Below are 26,891 nucleotides of genomic sequence, written 5' to 3'. Positions count from 1 at the left end.
TACATATATTTGGTGAATTTCTTCAGTTCTGTTCTACAATGCTGGATGAGTCAGTAGAGTGGAGGGCAATTTCTAAAGCCAAACATTGGAAATCCCAGAGATATATCCTAATATACCAAAATATTTCCCAACTCAATATTTCCTCAGAGATACCCCAAAAGTGTCCTTTCTTAGTCCAATGTTAGCCTGTATGAGAGAAAAGGTGACAGACGGTAACATAAACCATTAAGGGATAGTAGTCTTTAACGATTGCATTTAAAATCTGACTTCGGCAACATTTCCAAAAATATATGACTGTATGAACAAATATCCAGAACTCTTCCTAGGATTTTGGAACAAGCCTGTGTAAGTAAAAAGCCCAAAATTTGAATTTTAATACCTCCATTGCAAATTCACTATTACACTCTCTGTGTGCTATGGTCAGAACTGTGCTAATTACTAGTTGAAATCTCTAATGAAGATACCAACAGAATGAAAATAATTTTCATATGCATCTTCACGTAGTGGAGCAGTAACTTAACAAGAGGTTCAGCACATATTTTTCTCATTGATCCCTGAAACACAGAACTAACTAGAATTCCTAAAATTGCACCTGTGTGGTGATTACTGTCCTGTGAAGGGTAAAACTGTACATTTAAGATAATTTCAGGTCTATTTTATTTTCAGGAGTTTTGAAAAATAAACACAAATGTTTTGGAGATAAAATTGTTCAAAGAAACACTTAATAATTCACCTCATTAATGGAAACTGTCTTTGCATTTTATAGCATTTTTTTAACCTTGGCTAAGGAAATAGAATAAAATGGCTTTGCCTGATATTCAAGAGTTACTACTAAGTTAGTCAAACTTGTATTCAACTAATGCCTTTTATAGTCTGTGCTTTAGCCATATTTATTTGCCTTTATTTTATATGTACACCATGTATTTTCTTATCACCCATGCTCTTTCTTCTTTCTGGAGTATTTTCACTCTTCTTTTGTTGAATAATTTCTACCCTCAAGAACCAACTCTTTAATACAGCATTCTCTCCATCCCCAAGATTCATGTAACACAATATATCCTCTCCCTTTTTTAATGACAAGGACTAGCTTTTCACAAAAATTAGCCCAGCTCTCCTACTAACTGTAAATTCATAAAGGTAAAAGACGATGCATTTTCATTTTTATATTCCCTATTACCCTGCAGTTGCCATGCAAAAATGTGTAGATAGTAATTATTTGTTCAACAACAAAAATTATGCTGTATATATTAATAGTAATGGTTAAACCGAAGTTGAACGCACTCATCATTATCTCCGGCTCACCTTTCTCTTACAGTGCAGGCAGTCTTCACCTCCCTCTCCTACTTCTCTGTTTAGATACCCCCAATCTATAATTAGTGTACATATTTGAAGATGATTTTGCTATAAGAAAAAAGCTGTGTAATGTACAGCATTTTCTGCACTATGCCCATATGCTTTTCCTAAATATTCAGGTTTGGTCTCAATATACTGACCTAATTATCTTTGTTACTTAGTACAAAATAACAACAACAATTTTTAAAAACAACCTTATTTATGGTTACATTGTAGAGTATAAATGGAATGTCCTCTTGTCCCATAAATTGCCAAATACCAAAAAGAACGTGATCTACAAAATCCAACTTGGACAGAACAAGATGAAGGTGGGTTGCATGTAGGCTAAAGAGAACCCTGAATAGCTTCAGATTTCAGAGATACCTGGTAGAAAGTTACCTAAAGGTAGTAGCGCACCTGGGAAGAAAATCCCTCGTCTAGAGAAATGCAAGCACAGTTCAAGGGCTGATGTGGACTTTCATAGGCAGGTTTACCATGAGAGGAGCTGGAAGTTAGGATCAATGAGAAATCCCTCAACTGTGCCATATTTGTGGGAGGCTGGCTGTTGGTGAACGAGTAAGATGAAAAAATGAATTGTGGGCAGCAGACACCTAATGGCAGAGAATAGTACAGCTGACACTAACTCCCAAACACATCTCATGACAAATAACTTCACTGACAACTAAAGGAAATTTCTCTTATTCTTGGAAACTCCATTTAATAAACGTTTCTTTTATGAAATTAATTAATATAAAAAATTAATGGCCTGTTATGACTGCTGCATATCAGGCAGTTTAATCTTCTTGGTGAATTTTTCATCTGTTAAGGCCATGGCCACTCTATTCAACATATTCTTATGGCATTCTTTTGACCTTTTAATACCATTGCTCTACACCTATTGATCATTTCAGTGAAAATTTTAAAAAAAATAATTACTGAAGACATTAAAAACTCTTAGTACTCTTTCTTTCTAAATAAATGTTTATTACTGCTATCACTAAATAAGTTTACTCAATAAATATGATTCCCTAAAATAGCAAGTCACATGCATTTACAGTAAACCACAGATCTGTGTGTGTCAGGGAGTCGTGAGGTGAACTGAAAAATTGTATAAGCCATTTACTTTATTCACATGCCCCAAATTAAAATGTTTATCTCATTGTGTTGGATTTCAAAAACTTTTAGTTTGCTAAATGACTTTTATTCACCACTTGCCATTTTAAACAAAATACAATAATTTATAGACTATTAATTCTTTTGCGTTTCTTTATTTCCATTACTAGAGGTAACCTAAAGCTGAGAAGATTTAAGATGTGTTTTAATGCCTAGTAGGGGATATTTAGGTTTCGTTGGCTCAATCGTTTAATTCTAACCATGTTGACACATTTTAGAGATATATTACCATTTGGAATAACGACATTGAATACCTAATAAAATCAGATGTATGTCATACCTACTATGTCATTAATGACATAGCATCTGTGAGGGGGTAAGTAGAACTTCCAGGCTACCAAGCTCAAGGCAATGCTTTCTTCACGTCCTACTAAAAGCAAACTTGGTTTTGATCCTTTGAAATAGTGGAAGTGAAAATAATGCCTTTACATTTGAAGTAGCTTCTTGTTTGCCTGAGAAATAACACCACTGCAGAGCCAATAGTAAATGCAAAGTGAAAAGCATTTTGAAGAAAAATGAAATTCAGCTGTGCTTAAAATATTTGAAATGTAGTCACTACAATGAGAACACTGTACAGTTGATGACTGACAGATTACATTAATAGATTCTAACACACAAAGGAAAATAAATAAAGCTTTGTAAGGAGCACTTGTGCAGTCAAACATCAGGATGAAATATATGGAGACTCTTATGTTTGTCGTGTGTGTGTGTGTGTGTGTGTGTGTGTGTGTGCGCGCGCACACACGTGTGTTAATGCTTCCTAACTTAAAGCTGTGGAAATTTTAATCCGCACATGTAAAGGATAACATAAAGGAACACATTATAAGGAACCTTATAAATGTTGCCTTCTAATAAAACAATTTGGAAAAACTGACACAGAGTGAATGAGATTAGTCCTCTAGAGAACTAATTGAAACTAAATAATAATCTATAAATTGTTCACTAAAATAGATTTTGAATAGCTTAAATCAAGGTATCTAAGGTATAGTCTGTTTTACACAATCATTTTAGTAGATACAACTTAGTCAAATATATACAGGTTGTATATTTCCTCTCTGCTTCACCAAATTCACTCTCCAGTCTTCACTTTTATGCCCTGTGCTGAGAGACTGATTTTTACAGAATACATCAAAGGAACTCCTTGCTCTTGGCATCCAATTGAACTAACAAGAGATACTAGCAAGAAAGCAGATGGGACTAGAGCGTGTCATGGAATATTTCCCCTGAATCCATTCCTGTAAGATTGCTGCAGTTTGGCTAAATTCTTTTAATGAAAACTAAGCTCTCCAGGTGCTGATAACTTGAGGCATAGGGGTGGATTTCCTTATTGCAAACCTAGGGCTCCCTAGTTATTCATTATTGGTTTCTTTTATTCCCACCTGCCCTACTTAAAAAATCATTCTTTACTAAGCTCTCCTCAAATTACAAAGTTAGTGTCATTTATTTCTTCATGAATACACTTCTTAAAGGAAAACTTTTGTTAGTAAGAATTAGAAAGTATTCACAGGGCTTACAAAATTGAATGTCTATGAAAAAATAACTTGCCAATATATGTCTAGTACTCTCTGGAAAATTGAGTGTCATGCTCAATTGCTCCAAATTCTCTTGAAAGGATATCAAGTTATATCACTACTGTCATTGGTTCACATCTCTTAATATTTTGCTTGTGTCTTTGCCTATCAAGAAGGCTTCAGGATAATATAAACCAAAGTGTAGGTTTTATATTACACAGTGATAATTCATGAAGTAACAGTTAAATGTTTTGGAGTCCTCACAAACATATACTATTTATTATTCCTTAAAAGTTTGCTTAGTATGACTTGATACTCTTCAATATGATCACTTTTCCACCCATAATCCAGAGAGAAATACTAGCCTTAAATTAATAATCAAACCTTAAAATATAACTCAAGTCATGTCACCATGAAAAGACCAACTCAATGGACAAATCCCCCTTATGACATCTCTCTGGACTCTAATATCTCTTGATCTGACATAATTTTTAAAAACTTTATTAGTCTTCAACTTTTTTTCTGTAAATGCAGCAACCTATCTATAGCAAAAATAGTTTAAGCAAGCAAGTCAGTTCTATAACTGTGTTGATTTAAAATAAATGAGTAATGTCTTTCCAGTAAGGAGTATAATTTTTTTCCATCATAAATATGAATTTCAGTAAGTGCCCCTTTACAAGTGTACAATATGAAGTTAAAAGAATGTCAGTGTAGAGAGGTTCAGAGCTCATTCCATGATTATTATTATTTTTCCTCAATTTTAATGAATCAGAATGTATGAGTAATATGTGGTTGACCCGGCCTTGAATTATAGTTGTCTCCATGGACCCGAAAAGGAAGATGGCCAATATGTCTATTTCTTAATTTTGTTAATATTGATTAAGTATTTCTTATGTTCAATGCATACCCATATTTGAAATAGGTTGAAAGCACAAATACAAATAGACATTTTATTTTTACTCGAGGTGAAAAAAGTCTAATCACCAACTGACCCTTCTCACTAAAACAGGGCCTAGGGAGGTCACTTTCCTCATTTCTGACTTTCCTGTGTATCTTTTTTAATGAGATAATAAATGTATGATGACCTAACTACATGTCTTTGATGTGAGATTTCTTGAGAATTCTCTCTCTATAAGGGAAAGTTTTGGGCAATGAGAAGAAAGTAGTAGTAAAGAAAGGTCCATAACAACACAGAACTTACATTCCTGAGATAGAAACAGATTTTAAATGAATTATTTAATTTAATGTTAATATGTCTACAAATGAATAAGGGGTGCTGGCAAAAAGAATATAAATGAGAATTAGAAAGTAATGTGGGAGTGAGAACAAACTAGTCTGGAAGAAAAAAATAGAGTTGAAATTATAAAGATGAAGAAATAACAAATACGTGAAGATGGAAATACTAATGAAAAATGTAGCACACAGTAAAAATAAAAAAATGTTTTTCATTAGGAGAGGTAGAGTGCCAGTTGCCAGGAAGCTCAGCATTCTGTTAGGCACTCAAAATAATGGCCTCTTATAGTCAACCTACTTCAAGCTTAATGGTTCCTAATTTCTTCTTTAATCTTCATTTCAACTGATCTACAGCTTTTATTGAGATAAAAGATTTTTTAAAAGATGTATTTATCTTCACAGAATTGTGACTTCCCAAAGACATGCCTAAGAAGGAAAAATTGTTTTCAAAACTGTTATGATAATATAAAAAATTCAAAAATAAAACATCTAAATGTATTTTAAAAGTTCTCTCTTAGGCGCTTGGGTTTATTTGCAAATGAGTCTTTTATAGTGGTCTCCGAGGACTCTTACTGCAGCGTTTTGCCTTTCACAGGTGAGAAACTTCAAGTGCCTACAATAATTTTATTTGAGCCTTTACTATCCTTTCAAAGCAGGTACAAAAGCCTAAAGAGCTATGATATTCATCACTCAGCAAGATTTTTATGGATATAACATTGAAAGAAAGCTGCAAATTTGATTTGAGATTACGTAAAAAAATCCTAGGAGATCTGAGTTACTACTCAGCAACTTGCCTAACATGGGCTATTTTAATCACAATTGCATTGATTATCCCTTGTCTGACTTCAAGGAATTTCACTGAAAGTCACACTTAATGTGCATAGTCTTGAAACTATCCTTACTCTTATTGATAAATAAGAGAAATAATGATTAATAAAAACAGTATTTTTATACAGGGCAGGAGGGATATTGTCTTAAATGTGATACCAGAACTCTACATTACTCTGCACTGATGTACTACAATTCTATTTAAATGAAAATGAATACTGTTCATAGCAAATGTTAATTCATGTCTGGAAAATAATAATACCCAAATATTAATATTGTATTTATAAATTTTTGCCACCCCATTATACTAAAAAGATAAGAAACCAAGAGCCATTGAGTTCAACTCTTCTGTTTCAACTAAAGTACCTATAGAGGTATCTCCTTCTGAGATCTCAAGGTTATTAATATTATGTCCTGCCAGAGATGATCTTCTTTATTATCTTAAGCCTATGATTCCCTTAATACTAGAGCAGATTATAGATCTGTTTCCTGGAAAGAATTTGTAGATATTATTTTCAAATGAATAGCAAGATCCTATGGTGTATTTATCATATATAATTAATGATATTTCTGACAGTGCAGTCATATACTTGATATATCCAAGTATATTCATTTAGGAAAGGGATATATTCTTAAACCTATGCAAATAATTGCATGGTCATCAAAAGTAAAGGAATGTAGTAAAGATACTTTGGGAAATACTTAAATATTTTTGCTATTGTTTGAGCTAGTTTGTGAACAATCAATCAATATTCATCATTCTTATCTAAAGATTATTAAGTGTTTTTTCCAGATAATTAATTAGCTTATAAATGTCAATATTCATTTCAGTAAGATAATTCTGCAGTACCATGAAATTAAAATTCTATTTTCTCTGTATGAAATATTTTTTTACAAACAAAAGTAAACTTTCAGCTCTTCCACCATTCTTATTCCCCAAGAGTAAAATAATAAAGACAGTAAACAGTTTGGAATTTATTTTCTAGCTATTATATATGTGTGTGTATTATCCATATTTGGTGTATACAGTCTTTAGTACATTATTATTTAGCAGTATATATTACATAGCATGTAATATATTAAATAAAACAGTTTTATTCAATATTAGGTTTTCACTTAGCAATTTATATCTTTTGCCTCATTCTATGTCCATGGATGAAAATCTAGTTCATTCTTTTTAAAAGCTTTATAGTACTACTAGCATGGAGAAAGACATGACTTTTCTTTGATATTTGTTATAATATTCTGGTCATATGGTTTTTTACCTTGTAACTAAGCAATGCCATATAATTTTAAAGTCTCTTTTTGGTGTGCTATTAACTGCCTTGGTGAAAAGTAATTCTACTTTGACTTTAAAAGGATAAATGAGAAATGATCAGTGGATATGTGACATCAATATAATGTCTCATGTCAAGTGAAGCTTCAATGACATTATGATGGTGTACAAATGAAGCTTCTAAAATAGTCCAAGATTTTTTTAAAGGCAAGAAAATTTAAGCATCACATGTCACCCACAATTTCAGATATGACAAATGTGAAAAATCACTTTTGCTGTAGATCTCAATATCATAGTCAAGCTTCTATCAAAAATTTGGGTTCAGCATATCATTCATAACATTAAATTAATGAACTAATTGAAATTTAATTGTTTTTAATTATATTAGTATTTAATTTGTAAATATGTTTTGATTTTAAAGCAGAATAGAAACCTTAGCTCTTAAGTTTATATGAGAGTAAAGCATCATTTATTTAATATCTTAATTAAAATTCTTTGTAAGACTGAAAGTTCACAATAATTTGATTATTTCCTTTAAAAGAGGCTATACCTTATTCAACTCGAGACACTGACAAAGAAACATTCTCAGTAAGAATTACATGATATCTACTTGCTGTGTACTGAAGATTTTGTTTCTGAGAATATACACAACTTTTACATTTTAAACTGTTTTGAAATCAAAAGTGAAAATGAGGGCACATATGGACTTTTCTATGAAATGAGAAAGAGTTAAACAAAGGAAGAATTTTCCAGTATCATTATCTACTTGAAAATACAGAATCAAAAATTCATTAGGGCAATGAAAGCATAGTTTATTCACCATGATTTTGCCAGTGTCTAGAATATTTTGGTTTCTCAATAAATATTTTAAATAAGTATATTAATGAATACATATACAGATAAGTAACAGACTATTTCATATTGCATATAGATGTATTATTCTGCCTGCATACTGCATACCTTTTGGTGAAGAGTGATTTGGAGGGAGACCTGAGAAATTAGTCTTAGAATTCAGATACAAAATATCTTAGGGAAAAACATCCAAATTTTACTGTAAGATAATTCTTTAAATTATTTAATTGTACATTTTTCAACAAATGGAAATTATTCGGAGTCTACGTATTTATAACAGACTCAGGAGAAAGGCAGAATTTCCAGAACAGCAGAGGAAGTCCTTGCAAAAACTTATAGCTTCATAAAAGTCATAACAAAACTGAAAAAATGTTTCAAAATCATTTTCTCAGAATTCTAGATAACCAAAGGCTTGCAACAATCTAAGGAGTTAAGTATTCAATTATAACTTTTGTAAAAACGGTCTACAAAAAGCTAAGCTTTTGTAAAAACGGTCAGTTTTTGACATTTTAACTTGTCCTATTCCCGTCTTCCTCTCCCCAAGTCCATGGTAGCCTTCAAATGACTGTCTCACAACCATGAAAACTGTGAAACTAGCAACCCAGCAACCTAGTAATCACTGGGGGTTGGGGGAGCGCTATCGCACAGCTCATCCCAAAGCTCCATCCTTGATGACTCGGCACTATTTACCGTATGGTAGCACCTTGTGAAAGTCCCATTCCCAGGTCTGATTGTCTGATTCTGAGTTTGCTCCATGGAGAAAGTTCCCTCCCTCAGGTAGTTACTGAAAAACTTATGGCAATTATTTAACATCACAGTAGAGAAAGGAAACAATACCAGTTGAGACAAACAAAGGGAAAGTGAAACGTTGTAAGTTAGATATGAGGAAGAAGTTGTCCATAATGGTTTGGACACCTCATTTTCCTAGGGATTTAGAAGGTCATGCACATGTGCAGGGTTGTGTGCATGCCCAGAAAAGCCCAAAGAATACACTGATGCTCCACTTGTGCCTGACTGTGAGGCTTTATACAAGCAGGAAGTGAAAGCTAAAGCAGTGATAAACTGCCTATAGAGCATTTAACACATCACCCCATGCCAGAAACAACCCTGACAAAATCGGGGGGTTTTATTGATTCAAAGCACTTAAACAAATCTGTCTAATCATCACTTAACCACTAAGCTAAATGACCAGAGACTTCAGCAGCTACAAATGTCAGGGAATACACTTGATAGAGTCACTTCAGGACAGTCACTAAACAAATAGCAAAAACAACAAAGTTAACAACACAACCTGAGGAAGAAGGAGTCTAATATCTACACATAATTTAAAACATTAAATTATGTTCCATATCAAGCAAATATTTACACTTCTCAATTACATTATCTAAGACATCTATTTTTCAACAAAAAATCAAGAAATGCTGAAAAATATTAAATTATGTTCCATATCAAGTAAATAAGGCTGTCGATAGAAACTCCCCAAGGAAGAACAGCTGTTGAACATACTAGACAAAGCACTTCTTTTTTTTACTGTATGATTAACATAAAATATTGTATTAGTTTTATGTGTACAGTGTAGTGACTTGATTTTGTGTACATAGTGAAATGATCACTTGAATAAATCTAGTTACCATCAGTCACCATACAACATGAATACAATATTATTGACTCTATTATCCATGCTGTACAATATATCCCATGACTTACTTATATTATAACTGATAGTTTGTACCTCTTGATCTCCTTTACCCATTTTGCTACTTACCCCAACCTCCCCATCAGGCAACTACCACATTCTTCTTTGTATTTGTGAGGCTGCACTTTGTTTGTTTATCTGTTTGTCTTGTTTTTAAATGCCACTTACAAGTGAAATCTTGCAGTATTTGTTTTTCTGTGGTTTATTTCACTTAGCATAATACCATCAAGGTCCATCCATGTGGTCCCAGATGACAAGATTTCATTCTTCTTAATGGCTGAGTAGTACTCCATGGTGTGTGTGTGTGTGTGTGTGTGCGTGTGCACGCACACACATATATATAGAGCCCTTAGGTTGTTTCCATATTTGATTATTGTAAATAATGCAACAATAAACATAGAAATGCATATATCTTTTCAAATTAATGTTTTCATTTTCTTTGCATAAATTTCTGAAGTGGGAGTGCTGGATCATGTGGTGGTTCTATTTTAAATTCTTTGAGGAGCCTCCACACTGATTTCCATAGAGGATAAACCAATTTAGATTCTCATCAAAAATGTACATTTTACTTGTCTTTTTGTCATTCTGTCAGGTGTGAGATAATATCTTATTGGAGTTTTAATTTAATTTTCATTTCCTTGATGATCAGTAATGAGCATTTTTTTCATGCATCTGTTAGCTGTTGTGTATCTTTGGAAAAATGTCTATTCAGGTCCTCTACTCATTTTTCATCAAATTATTTGTCTTTTTGTAATAAGTTGTAAGAGTCCTTCATATATAGTGGGTAATTCATCCTTTATCTGATACATGATTTCCAAATATCTTCTCCAATTCAGTAGGTTGCCTTTTGAATTTGTTAATAGTTTCCTGTACTGTGAAGCTTTTTAGTTTGATGTCATCCAACTTAATTTGCTTATGCTTTTGTTGTCTCTGGCTTTAGATTAAGATCCAAAGGAAAAAAAAAATCATAAGACTGAATTCAAAGAGCTTTCCATCTATTTTCTTCCAGGAGATTTTCATATGTTCAAATCTTTAATCCATTTGAGTTAATTTTTATATGTGATGTGATATAGCAGTCCATTTTCATCCTTTTCCAATAGATGTTCAGCACCATTTATTGAAGATTCTGTTCTTTCAGCATTGTATATTTTTGCCTCCTTTGACCATGTTTTTGTGGATTCAAATTCTGGGCTTTTTATTCTTTTCCATTAATGTATGTCTGTTTTTATGCCAATACTATACTGTTTTGATCACTACAGCTTTGTAGTACAATTTGCAATCAGGGAGCAAGATACCTCCAGTTTTGTTCTTTTGGAAGACTTCTTTGGTTATTTGGGGTCTTTTGAAGTACCATACACATTTCAGAATTACTTGTTCTGTATCAGTGAAGAATGCCATTGGAATTTTGATAGGGCGTGCACTGAATCTGTACATTGCTTTGGGTAGTGTACACACTTTAACGATGCTAATTCTTCTAATGCATGAGCACAGAATATCTTCCCATTTACTTATGGCTTCTTCGGTTTCTTTCATCAATATTTTCAGTGTACAGGTCCTTTTTATTATCAAGTTTTCAGTGTACAGGTCTTTCACCTCCTTGGTTAAATTTATTCGTAAGTATTTTATTCTTTTTCATACAATTGCAAGTGGCATAACTTTCCTCATTTCTCTTCCTGATAATTTGTTATTAGTATATAGAAACGCAAAAGATTTTTGTATATTGTATTTATGTCTTGAAACTTACTGAATTCATTTATTATTTCTAACAGTTTTTGGTGGAAACTGTTGAGTTTTCTATACATATAAGATCATGTCATGTGCAAATAAGGATAGTTGTACTTCTTCCTTTCCAATTTAAATGCCTTTTATTTGTATATTTTTTGCCTGAGACTTCCAATACTACGTTGAATAAAAGTGGGGAAGAGTGGTTATCCTTGTCCTGTTCCTGATCTTAAGAAAAAGCTGTCAGCTTTTCACCATTGAGTACGATATTAACTGGATTTTTTCATATATGGTCTTTATTAGGTTGAGGCATATTTACTCTATATCCATTTTACAAGTGTTTCTATCATAAACCAATATTGAATTTTGCCAAATGCTTTCTCTGCATCGATTGAGATGACCGTGATTTTCATTCTTCATTTTGTTAATGTGGCATTATCACACTCACTGATCTGTGGGTGCCGAAGCATCCTTGCATCTTTGGATAAATCATTCTTTATCATGGTGTATAAACCTTTTAATATATTGTTGAATTTAGTTTGCTAATATTTTGTCGAGGAATCTTGCACCTATCTTCATCAGGAATATTAGCATGTATTTTCTTTTGTGTGTGTGCTGTCCTTGCCTATTTTTTATTTGTTTGTTTGTTTTAATCAGGATAATGCTGGCTTGTAAGATGAGTTTGAAAGCTCTCTCTCTCTTCAACTTTTTGGAAGAATTAGAGAATAATAGTTATTAGATTTTCTTTCAATGTCTGGTAGGATTCACTAGTGAAGCAATCTGGCCGTGGACTTTGGGAAGATTTTGATCACTGAGTCTGTTGTTTTTTTGGCTCGTAAAAGTAAAATACTAACTAATAATAATATTATTATTTCCTTCCTTCTACTAACTTTATATCTCATTTGTGCTATTCAGATTTTGTATTTCTTCATGATTCATTCTTGAAACATTGTATATTTCTAGGAATTTATCCTTTTCTTCTAGGTTGTCTGATTTGTTGGCATTCAACTGTTCAGTAGTCTCTTATGATCCTTTGTATTTCTGTGGAATCAGTTGCCAATTTTGTTTTCTTTTCAGAAACCAGCTTTTAGTTTAATTGGTCTTTTCTATTGCCATTTTTGTCTCTGTTTCACATTTTTCTTCTCTGATCTGTATTATTTCCTTCCTTCTATTAACGTTAGGTCTCATTTGTTCCTTTTCTAGTTCCTTTAGATGTTAAATTAGATTGCTTTTTGAGATTTCTCATGTTTCTTGAGCTAGGCCTGAACTGCTGTGAACATCCCTCTTAGAATCATTTTGTTGCATCCCATAGATTTTAGTATGTCGTATTTCCATTTTCATTTGTTTCTGAGTATTTTTTAAATTTTCCTTTGATTTCTTTCATAACCTAGTGGTTGTTCAGTGGCATGTTGTTCAATCTACACATTTTTGCAGTTTTCCAGGATTTTTCCTTGTAATTGACTTCTAGTTTCACACCACAGTGGACAGAAAAGATGCTTTACATGATTTCAACATAATTGAATTTATTGAGAATTGTTTTGTAGCCTAACCTGTGATCTGTTTTGGAGGATGTTCCTTGGGCACTTGGAATTTCCTGTAAAATATTTATTAAGCCCCTCTGCTCTAATGTGTCATTTAAGGTCCCAATATTTACCTTTTGATTTTCTTGATGATCTATCCTTTGATTTAAGGTGGGTGTTAAAGTCCCCTAGTATTATACTGCTTTTGGTTTCTCCCTTTAGGTCTGTTGATAATTGCTTTATGTATTTGGTGTGTATATAAATCTATACATGTTATAATTTCTTGCTGGATTGATCCCTTCATGTCATGTAATGCCCTTCTTTGTCCTTTGTTATAGTCTTTGTCTTAAAAGTCCTTTTTTTCCTGATGTGAATATAGCTGCACCAACTTTCTTTTCATTTCTATTTGCCTGGAATATCTTTTCCTACCCCTTCACTTTCAGGATGAAATCATCTTCTGGGAGATTTTGATATTCATTCCTTACCCTAATAGGTGGATTTCAGGATCTCTTATTAGTTAATACCAAAATATTGCCATTTCTTTACAAATGATCCTGTACCCAGCACTTCAGTGCTCAAATTTGGACTCCAGGAATTGAACAAAAATTGACTTTCCTATTTACTCTTCCTCATTTTACTAGTGTAGCCTTGATTCTATAGCAAGGAAGTATTCAGAATCATCATAAAACCATTCATCTACATGTAGCAAATTTAGTTTGCCTTGGTGACGAAAACAATTTAAAATCACTGCTTGAAAAGTCCCTTTATTTTTCTGTTTTAAAATGTTGCTCAAAATGTAATGATCCATGATAAAACTACAGATTCTTTCAAATGAGTTGGTGCTAAAGACAGATTTCCATAGCTATGGAAAACTACATCTATCATTTTCTAAATCTTAACCATAAAGAAATAAATATGACTGGGTATTTCATTCCTATTTAACAAAGAGATTCATATAATCTCCTTCCAACTAGTAAAATTTACTCATGAATATATCATATACTGAAATCTAAAGATGTTGCTTGTGGAATTAATATTTTCTCTTTCTTATTCAATAATATGACGAGAGACTCAGAAGTAATAACACCTGGAGCTTCTACTGATGCAGAGTTTGAAAGGAAAATTAAGTCTGTTTCTTTAATTAGCCCTAATAGCTTCTAATAAAAGTGAGATGTGTAAACAGAGTTGCTAGGAGAGAGCCTAAAAGCAATTTACATCAGTGTCAAACACAAATTATGCCTAAAGGCTTTGCATTCTAATAACTCAAGCTACGTTAGAAAGAATTAGTATAATTAAACCTGAGTATAAAACCAGATTCAGAATAAAGAGACCACTTTTTAACATTAAAGAACATCAAGTTGCATACCTGAGAGCAGTTGCTTTCAAAAATATGTTTAAATGAATTGTATTTTAATAACCACAGTATCATATGCTTTATTAATATAGTTGGCCCTTGAACAGCATCGGTTTGAACTTTGTGGGTCTACTTACATGTGTATTTTTTCAGTAAATATATTGGAAAAGTTTTTTGGAGATCTGTGACGATTTGAAAAGACATTTTTTCCCTAGCTCACTTTATTGTCAGAATACAGTATATAAATACATATAACATACACAATATGTGCTAACTGGCTATGATATCAGTAAGGAGTTTGATGAACAGTAGGCTATTAGCAGTTAAATCTCAGGGGAGTCAAAAGTTATATGTGGATTTTTGACTGTATGAGGCATCAGTGCCCCTAACCCCTGCCTTGTTCAAGAGCCAACTGTACACAAAACAGAGTAATCACATTAAATATAGTAAAGTGTTATTTAATTATAGTACAAATATATCAGTTCAGCCTGTAGACACTGCTTGTTGCACACATGTTGGCGTGTTCTTGGGTCTGATGCTCTTTTATTATGAACTCTTAATAGGCTGATCTTATAAGTGGAAAATAGGGCCCTAATCTTCAAATGCTGTCTTTCAAAGAGGACTTGAATTTTCTTCTCCTAGAAGTTACTTTCTTCAAATACTCTTTATAGTATTTGCTTACTCTTGTCTTCTCAGTTGCCATGACTTCTTTCTTCTCCATTCCATTTTTCACTTGTTTATCTTTCTCCTTAAATAGTCCCTTTCTTTTTTTAATAGCTCAAGAATACAACGTATATTGTTTTTAACAGGATACATCCCTTTGTAGCCCAAATGACCATTACAAGCATCTATTTTAAAACATTACTTTGTCACTATATCCAAGAGGGAAAGGGTAATAAACCTCACATACTGGATTTAAACAAGAGAAGGAAAAAAATGCACATAAAATTGCAATTCTATGAACCCAGTACCCAACTAAAGAGGGGTTGGGAAGGATAAATTTTCCTCTATCCTAGAAGGTTCCTCTAGCTAGTCTAGGAATTAAGTTGACATAAGACATATTAACAGGAAAAAATGAAATTTAAGTATGTACGTTTTGGGAATTCACATAATATGAGATTGCAGAGACAGGCAGAGTAAGGTATATATGTCATCCTGAACTACAGAGAATGGGAAGGGTCTGGAACTTCAAAGGGTAGGAAAGAAATTCACAGGAAGATGAAAAGAGTAAACATTTGGTAAACAACTGTTTGCTAGGTCATCCAGAAACAATGGGATAATGAGAAGACTTAGACCAAACAAGACCTACTGAGTTCTCCCCTGTCTACCTTACCCAGGTCATATTATAATGTAGGTATATATGGTGATAGCTCCCTCACTGGAATAGGCCCTCTAAATTCTTTTAGGCAGTTAGAGGCAGAAGTCAACATTTCTTCCTAGGTCTTTGGGACCTTATTTGCAGCTACTAAGAATTTTCATACCAAACTGGCAAACCATGGGGCAACCCATTCTGACCCCTATAGGGGGATGTTGGAGTATTCTGAACTCACAGCCAGTCATTGTCATCATCGCTTCCTTGCTCACTGTGAGCAAATTAATTGATTGAGTTTATTTTCTAAGCCTTAGTCTCAAAACTCTGACATATAGAAAATAATAATACACAATTAAGATTGTTTCACATATGTTCTTACTTGTTTTATATGTAGTATATGCTCACTCTATGGCAGCTATTATTTATCACTGTTCTCATTACTTGATAGATAAGGCAGAGACAAGAACATAAGAGCAGAGAGAAAATGCAAGAATAGTAAGAGAGAGGTAAATAGAGATAAAAAGGCAGTTGTCTATTGAATAACATACAAAGAAAACAGGAAATTAAGAAACAGAAAGAGATTAAAAAGAAAGAAAAATAGGCATGGAGACTCTTGGAATAAAATACAGAGATAAAGAGGCAGTTAGGTTCAGATAAATTAGGGCAGATGAAAACAAGAAAAGTTTGTTTCTGGAGAAACAAATTCAGAAAAATAGGGAGACAGTAAGAGACTATATATACAGAATTGAATTACATTTGTAAAGATTTATACTAAAGTCACTGAGTTTTAAAACATCAAATACCACTGGTTATAAAATTTCCTTAAGGCAGATTATTTGTAATTATTATGAATGTCATAGTTTTCCTTCATTCTAAAATTCACTCTAAATCCATTTGCTTCTATAATTCACAATTATACAAAATAATATTTGATATTTTATATATATATTTCTCATGACAAATTTAGATTTTAACATGGTCAAATGGCATCTAACTGCTCAATTTGGATTCAGTCATATTCATTTATTTATACTGCTTATTCTACTATTGTCCCAAGTTATAGACAAGGTATGTTTATAATTCTGTTATCAGCAATGATAAGAAAAGAAAACCCAGAGAGTTCCAATTTAGTTTGATTCATTGGAGACAACTTAGTAAGAATCAAAATACAGAATTGAGTTTCCTGGAAGACATAGCTGAGTTTTACTTGTGTTTGTATCCATAAAATTTATTGAAATTTCTGGCATAAATAAAAGAAAAAGGTATTAATGAATCACTGAATATACAGAAAGGTAGCAAGACTGGGAAGAAAACTGACATTTATGGAATGCTTGTCAGGATATATGAAGCAGTCTACCTTTGTACACCATTTAATACTCAGAACTATCTTGTGTGGTAGGAATCACCATGCTCATCTTCAAATTAAACTCAAGTTGAGACACCTAGCAACTCACCCAAGGTCATACTGACATTCAGTGGTATAATCAGGTTTCCCATTACAGTTTGTCTCATTTCAACTTATTACCTTTCCACTACACTGTGTCTATATTTCCACTCTAAAATTTTCAGAATTAAATCATTGGACACTTTATTTAGCTTCTGGGATTTTACCCTTACTAACATCACTTGAGCAATTCACTAGTATGCAGGATTATTCTCTACACTGCAATTAACCACTTCTTATTCTTCTTCAAATTAAATTCAATATAGTACATAAAGAATTGCACATGCAATCTTGAAAACAAGTTTCTAGTTGTACTTAAAGCATTAAATACCAATATGACTTTGGGCAAATCAATAAACCTTATTACAGTTAATTCTTTTATCAAGTGAGACATAGATTAATATATCCCTAAAACCTACTTAGACAAATTAAAGCTTTTATCAGCATTTTCATGTTGTATATCCAAGTATAAATTATAGTGTGTTTTAAGTAAAACAACTTTTGTAACTTTTTCTATACTGTGTAATATGTTTCTTTTCCATTTTTAGTGTATTTCACATGCTGTGAATACTTACAAAATTAACTGATTTTATTGTTTTAACATACTTGTAACAGTAACATAAAATTTAAGGTATATTTCATTACAAAAGTCAAGAATCCTATTGTAGAATATTAGTAAAATAAAGTTATATAAAGGAAAATAATGTAGTTTAATTTACAACCTAGATACAAACTCTATTATTTTTGTTTCCCCTTAGCTTTATTCTGAGTATATATGTCCTTTAGAACTGAATACACAGCACATTATTTTGTGTTTAGGGTATTTTTACAATATTAAAAAAAATTCTCAATCATAATATAAGTTGCGGGGATGGTAGTACAGCATGGAGAATATAGCCAATGATTCCGTAACATCTTCCAGTATTGACAGATAGTAACTGCACTAGTTGGGATGAAGATTTAATAACATGGGTAACTGTTGAACAACTTTGGTGTATACTTGAAACCAATATGATTGTGTATCAGCAGTAATTCAATAAAAAATATATGTTTGTGGGTGAAATTGCAATATTTCCAGAATTTCTCACCTGGCTTTAGTGCATCTCCTCACAGTAGGTGTTTGCAAGGAGAGAGAAGTAGTCCATCTCCATATCAATAGGTAATTACAAGGGTGAGTGAGGGCTTATCTGTACCAGAGAGGTTGGGTGGGGCCTCTTCTTCTGCAGCCAGATTGCAAGAGGCACGGGAGAGCAAAAGTGAACTGCCTGTAAGAAATAAATCGGTTTGTCCCACTTTATTTCTCCCTTTGACTGATTTTGGTTTCAAGGTATTTTGCCCTGGGATTTCCGCCCCCTAGAGTTACAATGTTCAAAGTTATCTAAAAGTATTAATTAAAATAATCATGAATGTGTGTATTTTCAGCATCTGGCTGTACCATAATATTCTCAAACATTCCAAGATGAAGAATATTTCAATGTTAATTTAAATATATACTTTAAGGGTATTTTAAATATAAAACACTGGATGAAGTAGAAACAGAGATGCTCAACACTATGGCAATCACTTATATACTACTGTTGTCACCTAAGAGCTGATCTTATTATTCCTTTAATTCTGAAGGAAAGATACAACTTTTAAATGTGGCAGTGTGAATGAGGCCTAATCCTTTTATATGGAAAGAAAAGCATAACTTATTTTCTAACAGTGCAAAAGGGAAACAATATACCTGGAAAATTCGGAAGATTACAAATTTTGGATCTGGCAAGTTGGAGAAGGATAAATGTATTAACAAAGTGATAATGAAGGTGTGAATGAGAAGGAGCATTCTGAATTGACTTCTGGAAGCTTCATCACTTTCTCTTTTTCTCATATGCTAGTATCTTACATAGGAAGTGACCTCAGTCTAAATTAAATATTTTAAAAAATATTAAAATATGATTTATCAGCATATTTAAAGATTATATCTTCTTTAATTACTTATTTTCTTTTACTTAGCTTATTCAATGATAGTTTGGGATATTTCAATCATTAGCACATGTTTATAATTTTACTTTTTAAGTATGTATCTTTGCAATTAAAAATTAAATCACTTTGGTTTGCAGTATCTAACTGGAATACTTACGACCTCCCTCCAAATACTTTGTGTAGCTTGTGAAAAAAATAGTAGTTTCCCAACACCATCCATTCATTATCATGCATCTATGATCAATCTATTATTTCTTGTTACAGAAGGACAGTCACACACTACTGTGACCTCAGAGGGAGATAAGCATTGCTTTAGTTCACATACATACTCCTCTTTGCTCCGAAAGATAAATCTCTGCCAAGGTAAAGTAGGAAGGAAATAGGAAAGGAAGAAAAAACCAGGAGAGAGACCCATTTTTCTTATCAATTCCATTAACAAAATACAGAGATTCAGAATCTGAAGTCAGTAGATAGTGAATCACTTCCTAGCTAACTTCATGCTCACCGAAGCTCTATGAAAGATGAACATACAAGAATTCCTTTTACTGCACATACACAGACTAGAGATGAGGGCAAGATTTCTTTCAACTTCTTGCTGAAAAATTAATGAGCATTTAGATAAGAAGTCCGTTTTCTCCTCTGAGTCAAATCAAGAAGGTATTTTCTTTCACTCCTGGAGTACAAAGTTAAACTGGAACCAAATATTTACATTGGTCTCTACTTCCCCCAAACCACATCCCCCCATTCCTTATACAGAGCTCCAAAAACTCTTGTAGTTTCCTAAGTGATAAGAACACCAGGAGCATCTATTCTACTATTTGCCTTTGATCTTGTCCTTGACACAGGGCTCCTAAAACACTTGTAAATTCCGAAGTGAGAAGAACGATAGGAGCATCTTTTGTTCTATTAGGGTGACTCTGAATAGGTTCCTGGATGGCTCCTAGTGGGGCTCCTCACAAGAAAGACCAGGGTGAGATGAAGAGCTTAAGCTGTCCTTTCTATCTTCCAGGCTCCAGAGAAAGGAGTAGAGATGGAAATGAAGTTAATATTTGTTGGAAATGGAGTTAATATTTGAACATACATACCTGAAGAATCCCCCATAAAATCCTAATAGCATGGGGTTCAAAGAGCTTCCAGGTTGATGAACACAACCACGCCAGGAGGGTGACACATTCCCGCTCCATGTGGACTAAGCTATGCACTTGGAACTGTACTTGGGACCCCCATAGACTTTACCCTATGCTTCTCTTAATCTGTGTCCTTTATCACATCTTTTATTTTATTTTGATTTTTTTTTGTGTGTTTGTGTGTCTATAAACTTTCATTTTAAAGAATAATTCTAAGGGTTGGGATCACTGTGAGACAGGAGATTACATTTGATAATGGAAATAATTTATTCCACACATGCTATTGCTACTGTTCTCCACTCTGAATGCCAAGAATGCTACCTTTTTAAAATTATGGTTCAAATTGTTACATGGTTCATGTTAATTGGATAAAGAAATACTGGAATTAACACAGCAGGGCTATGGTCACCCCTAATGTTTTGAAAGAATATTTCACATTTCAAAGCTCAAAACCTTTACTGTGAAGAACAAATCCAAGAACTCTTCCTTCTCTCAACTATAGTCACTTGTTTTGCCATAAATAAACCCTTTGAAAAATAGCCGTGAGTTGCATTATCCTGTATGGCAGAAAATATTCCTGGATCATCTTAGTGGCTCTAAATGATTCACTAATTTTGTATATCCTATAATGTATCTGTTGGTTGGTTTCCCTCAAGACCTTCCCACCAAACACAATACCTTCAGCTCAGTATATATACTGTCATCACAAGTTCATCCCATATTCAGATATTTCAATTACAGTGCTTATGCTGCCATTTCTGTCAGAATAATTATAAGAGGTATAAATAGTATTATATAATCTAAAACCAACTAAAAATGAAATAGACACCAAGATGCCAAAATCTTTCATGCTTGAAGGCAAATGTATTCAGTTCCTTTCCATGCAGCACATAAGGTATCTATGCTTATTTCTTTTCCAAATCAAATTTGGAACAACGTTTGAGCGTCCGTTCATCCTCTAAGGTGACCATATTGCACCAAGTTCTGGTAAGTCGTCTTGTATGGGGGAAAGGAACATTCTTGCTGTCCTACAATTAGTCAAGTGGGGAGTATGGTGGGAGAGAAAACTAACGTGTGTCGTCTCTTGCACTGCCATCAAGCTCACAGTGGGGTCCTATCAACTTGTACCAACAGATGCCTATAGAAGCTGGGAGGAAGGCACAGGAGAACTGGAGGAAAGACTCGGTGTCCTATGATGGTGTAAAGAGGCTGCTGGTTGGAAAAACCAGGAATAATGGAAGTGAAGTCATTCTCCTGAGGATACCATGCCAAGCAGAAAGCCTCCGAAAAACCCACCAGTCACTAGAACATTCTTCTTCACAAATGACACAATCTCCTCTGCTTTGCTTTTGATCTCCGTGGGTATCTGGCTGCTCTTCCTGATCTTCAGCTGTTCCTTGGCTTTCTTCATGTCCTTCTCTATTCGCTGCCAGTCCACTTTGATGTACCCAGTATGGTTTGCAAGCTGAAGGAGACAGAATCCACCTCCCAGAGCTGTTGCAGACAACTTTCCAACCTTCTGGAATATGAAACCTGTGCACCATCCAGTGACACCTCCAATTAACAGCTGGGTTGCCACACTGTACTTTTCGGCTGAGTCCCCGGATTCCTGCCCAAACAGCTTGCGCCACCATGGTTGCCTTTCAGCAAATTCTGCAAGGTCCAGTGACTCAAAATTTCCCTCAGAGTTTCCTTGACTGGACGCGGCCATTTCGGCGAGCTCGTCTTGCGATGACATCCGCAGGGCCGCGGCGTGGTGGGACCCTGAGTGGCGTGCTGTTGTTGCCACAAGCTGGCTTTCCTTTATCACATCTTTTAATGAGCTGGTAAATGCGTTTTCTTGAGTTCTGCAAACAATCCTAACAAATTCTAGAACCTTAGGGGGGCGGTCACTGGAACCCTCAGCTTATAGCCAGTTGGTCAGAAGCATGAGTGGTAACCTGGGCTGGTGACAGGCATCTCCAGGGCAGTGTGGAGAGCGTGGTGCGGGACTGAGCCCTCCTCAACCTGCGGGATCCGATGCTCACTCTTGGAAATGTCAGAATTGAGTTGAATTCTCCGACACCCTGCTGGTGTCTGAGAATTACCTGTTCTTGTGCTGAAAACCCCACCCACATTTGGAGACCAGAAGTGTCAGAAGTGTCAGTGTTTTGTATGAATAGTAAAGGGGACATCACAGGGAAAAGACCTAGAGAAGGGAAGAACTGGATTTTTCTCTGTACAGGAGGTGGAAAATGGAGGTTTTGCTTTTTCAGTTCCTATAAGTGTTCATTGGTTTTATTCATTGTGAGAAGGAAAAAACAAAACAAAACAAAGAATGTCTCATTCATATAATGCTTTGAAATAACTGTTGAGTAAGAGGCTTCCAGGAACATCTGTTGAGAAGCAAGGAAAGATAGCTTTCTTGGCTTGTTATGATTTTAAAAACAGGTTCCCTTACCCTAAGCCATCTCAATTAAGTCATCTCTATGTCAGACAGGGATTTTTAAACCTTTGGTTACCAATTATCACTCCTATTAGGTACGAACCATATTTCCAAGTGTGGAATGACATAGTACCTCATATATTTTGGCAAGGACAACTTCCGGCTTAGGGAGAAAACAAAAAATTTATCTCAAAGAGACAGTTGTTATCTTTGCACATTTAGATCTTTGTGTAAATGTGCTGTTTTTAGAAGTAGCATATAAAAGGCAAATTATATACCTGTCTGATTCCTCTGATCAAGAATCTTCCAAAGCATTCTTTGTAGATGGTGATAAAGGTAGATGGTGAACACATATCTTCTTGATCCTCCTGTCAGTGGCTTTGCCAAAGCACATGAAATATGGCAGATTTACAGTGTATCAGTATATAAGTGTAAACGACCATCAGACATTTCATCTTGATGGTAGCTGGAGTAGTTGGTTACATAAATGCAACAAATGCCCTTGATAGATTTCTTAATATTAACTTAGTATCAGTGTAAGCTTGGCTATATACTTTACGACTAAACCTAGAGATCTGTATGTTATACTCAGGTGAAACTTCCTATTTATACCGATTCTACTCTCTTGGATCAATATCTCTTGGATAATATATGGATCAAATGTATTCTTAGAATGTTTATTGTTAATTTCAGCTATCAAATGCAGTGCACGGTACCTTGATATTGTTAGAAAAAAGTTAAACATATGGACAGTAACCTCTTGTTGAGCCCTTAAACCTATCTCTGGAAAAGTTTAAACACTGAAGCTAGAAAGTTAAGTGCTTCTGTTAACTAAAAATATTTCAGCTGTGTCAACAACAATGGGAGATCAAGCTATGAATACTTAGAATTAAAAAACAAAGGTATCAGTTTGCATTCTAGGTGCTTTTGTATGTATTCATTATTTCTTATTCTGCAATTTTTAGAAAAGGAAATGAATTAAAAGGGAGATTTGAAAAAAATATACGAAGGAACATAAATAGTAGAAAAAGTGATATGATGACTCTAGAGCGACAAGTATTACTAGAAGTGTCCTTACCATGCTTTACTGTGGCGTAAGAGTGAATTGGCTTTCCAATTTTGTTGAGAGTAAAGATGACGTGATGAAGTAAGTCACTGGGACTTAAGCATCCATGTACTTAAGAAAGTTTGTATCAATGGAAATATGAGGTCATTAGAGTGAGGTTTGTAGTAGTCATCAATTTACACTGGTAAGGATTGTTCATTTGTATACCCTGGGGAGAAATTGACATAAATTAAAGCATTAATACCATATTTATACAGCCTGAGTTTTTAGTCAGGATTCAGTCAAGAAAGCAGAATCACTCTGAGCATTATTTACTATGATCTGACCTTTGAAACCTGTGAGTGGAGCTTGGACAGCAAAAAGCCTGGAAGGAGAATTAGGAGATAAAAGAATTTAGTCTTTTAATTGAATAAAAGAAGTCAATATGAAAACACAAGCACTTCCACTTACAAATGTGCACCAGAGACAGAGAAACACAGGGTGAGATCTAGGAGAATCTGCTACCTATGGGTAGCTTTAATCTCTGTGGCTCCACAGTTAAGCATATGGTGGTAAACTTGGGGCTTCTGTTGGTCAACAAGGTCAGCAGTCAGAAAGAAGTGTTAAGAAGAGCTACGAGAGATGGGAGCCCACAGGTGTGTGATAATCTCCAGTCACAGCCCCTACTGCACTCCTGTTTTCCAAATCTCATGCATACTTCTCTTTTGGCCAACTCTCCTGAAAACCATATAAGGAAAAGGATTTTGGAAAACATAATCCCAGCTTAACACAAAATGTGACCAGTGCTCTAGCCCCTGAATATCAAGTTATATAAAACTAGCCTTTAGCAGAGGAAATCAAAGAGAGAGCAACTTTAAGAACTGCATGCAGAACATCACATATTCAGTAGAGGAGGTACACAACATTTTAACTTGATTAAATACAACCAATTTTGATCAAAATCTTGGTGCTTATAAAGGTACAGCTTTTGGTTGTAATTATGAAAAGGTAGCCCATAAGAACTGAGTCCAATACAGAACAGTGTAACAACAAAAACAAATTACAAATTGTTAAAGAAAAGCAGTGCTCGTAACTAGACAGAAGTGTCATGTACTTAGCAGGGAAGTATAAAGAATGAATTAACAAATGCAAGGAGACTGAGATAGGTAAAAGATACAACCAGTAGTAATAGAATCAGTAATAAAGGAAAATAGCAGCCATTAGAGTTTTAAGGAAATTAGTGCATAGGAAATCTGAGAGGTCCTGGGATTGATAAACTTTTAAGTACTACTGCCTCAGGAGAAAATTACTACTTTGGGAGGACAATTCAGATTCCAAGGACAGAATGACAAAATAGAAAACTGGAATGAGCAAGAAGTTGCCTTTAGCTATGTTTTGCTAAATACTTCATCAGTTCTTGATAAAGAGAAATGAGCAACTAAACAAGAACACTATTAATATATGATAAACATATTTATTAATTAATATACGTACTAATCTTTCAGGTAAATTATGACCATTTCTTATGGTATTGCATATTGTTTTAGAATTTGCATTTAATTCCTAAGCATAGTTTGAAGTAATCCTTTTGTTGTTAAAATAGAAATCCTTTCACACAATTGGAATCAACCACCCATTTGGAAATAACCTTGACATACTTATTGGTGATTGTTATACAACTAGCGCATTTACAGTTACTGAGCTGACTCTTAAACATGAACTGTCCATAATGGTGTCTGTCCTAGAAGACAGTCTTATATGTGGTGTTGCATAACATCAGTTGGACTTTGTCATACATTTCAAACTCTTCATGGGATTTGAAAGAAAGGGTAATTTAGATAATTTTCTTACACTTCTGATGCCTGGTAAGCAAGACCTGATATATATGAATATTTTTATCTGATTCCATATTTTTGTATTTAGCTATAAGTTTCATAGATGTAAACATAAAGGATGCATACTTGAAGATTCCTTACATTCTGTGTCTCCAACCCTTCAACCAATATTGCACCCACAAAATTCTCTGTATTAAATTCTTTTTGGTTGAAATACCTGCTGTGGATTCTTGCACTGTTTCTTACATCATATCCTGACAGATACACAGGTGTCACTTACAGTCATTATTTTATCATGTATATACTGGAATACTAATGAAATGCACCAGAGGAGAAACTGAATTATTAAGTTTTAATATGATATTCATTTGTCTGGGAAAAGAAAACATGAAAACATGTTCTGTTGGATTGTGAGATTGTAACTGTACAGTAATACAGTTCAAATATTAAGTAACCTGAGATGGACTGCAGCTTGCCTTAACCTTTGTGTGATCTTGCCTCACTTGCCCCAAATCATCTGCAGTTAGACATAAGATAGGCATGTGCAAACATATTATAATTCTTCTAAGCAGCAATTATGAGGTATTTTCAATACTTACATCTGAAGTTACATAAAGGTAATATGATAGTACTTCTTACCCACATGAATAGCTTGACTCTGCAATTTTTAAAAGGGAACAAATAGGGAAAATGTTTTTATAAAAAATCAGTTATCTGTGAAAAACTAATTTATTATCTGCATTTTTCTTACTACTATACTGTTTTATTTATGTTTAATATTAATGACTCACTAATTTGATTTGATAGTCTTATTTAATTCAGAATATGGTGTCTAAACTTGTCTTATTCCCTCAATTTTCTCAGTTTAAATTAATGATATCTATGAACTAAAGGGTTCGTCTGTTCGTATCCTGAGCAATGTAGTTGATTCATCAGCAGTCTCATACACAACAGGTGATGGGCTCAGCAGTTAGTCTTGCTAAAGACCTGGCATTTATGTGTGGGAAAGCACTCGTTTTATATGAGTCCACTCTCTTTTCCTTCTCTCCTTCAGCATTGCCCCTTCCACTGCCATGTTGTGTGTCAGTATGACCAGACGTCATCCTGCCTTGACATCCTTGCTCAGCACTATATGCTCAAATTCTGGTGCTACATCAAACAAAGTAAGCTAGTTGGACCCCTGATGTAGCTCCTTCCTTTCATCGGTCTCCCCCAGATTGTATTCTTTCAGCAGTGGCCCT

The 26,891-nt window shown here is 34.0% G+C and overlaps 1 pseudogene; it reads right to left on the bottom strand.

Annotated features, from left to right (window-relative positions):
- Positions 1–21,222: 21,222 nt before the first annotated feature.
- Positions 21,223–22,174, bottom strand: LOC108400875 (FUN14 domain-containing protein 2 pseudogene; annotated as a pseudogene).
- Between the last annotated feature and the right edge of the window lie 4,717 nt (positions 22,175–26,891).

Source organism: Manis javanica, chromosome 3 (assembly GCF_040802235.1).
Source record: "Manis javanica isolate MJ-LG chromosome 3, MJ_LKY, whole genome shotgun sequence".
NCBI lineage: Eukaryota > Metazoa > Chordata > Mammalia > Pholidota > Manidae > Manis > Manis javanica.
The sequence above is the reverse complement of the archived record's forward strand: the minus strand, read 5'-3'. Positions and strand labels throughout refer to the sequence as shown.